Here is a 236-nt window from a genome sequence, read left to right as displayed (position 1 = left end):
CACTCACTTTAGTCTTGTCACGTATGATAAAGAGTAAATTGTTTTATGAGGACTAAATAATCGCATGATGCCCTATTAAGAAAATAATCAATGTAACTTCAGGTGAAAAGTACAGAAAATACTATATTGTTCCATCAGAGAGAAACAATGCTTACTTGGAATACAGTTCTTAAAAGAGGTTTGTTAGCAGCATGCTCATGTCCAATATCATGACACCACCTGTGATATGATCATAA

At 33.5% G+C, this 236-nt stretch overlaps 1 long non-coding RNA gene across 1 annotated transcript; it reads right to left on the bottom strand.

Moving 5' to 3' along the window:
• Positions 1-11: 11 nt before the first annotated feature.
• Positions 12-236, bottom strand: LOC114579001. Its single transcript, XR_003699887.1, has 2 exons — positions 156-236; positions 12-72 (listed from the first exon to the last, which is right to left on the bottom strand). It is a non-coding gene; the product is annotated as an uncharacterized LOC114579001 (long non-coding RNA).

Source organism: Dendrobium catenatum, unplaced genomic scaffold (genome assembly GCF_001605985.2).
Source record: "Dendrobium catenatum unplaced genomic scaffold, ASM160598v2 original_scaffold_247619, whole genome shotgun sequence".
Lineage (NCBI taxonomy): Eukaryota > Viridiplantae > Streptophyta > Magnoliopsida > Asparagales > Orchidaceae > Dendrobium > Dendrobium catenatum.
The sequence above is the reverse complement of the archived record's forward strand: the minus strand, read 5'-3'. Positions and strand labels throughout refer to the sequence as shown.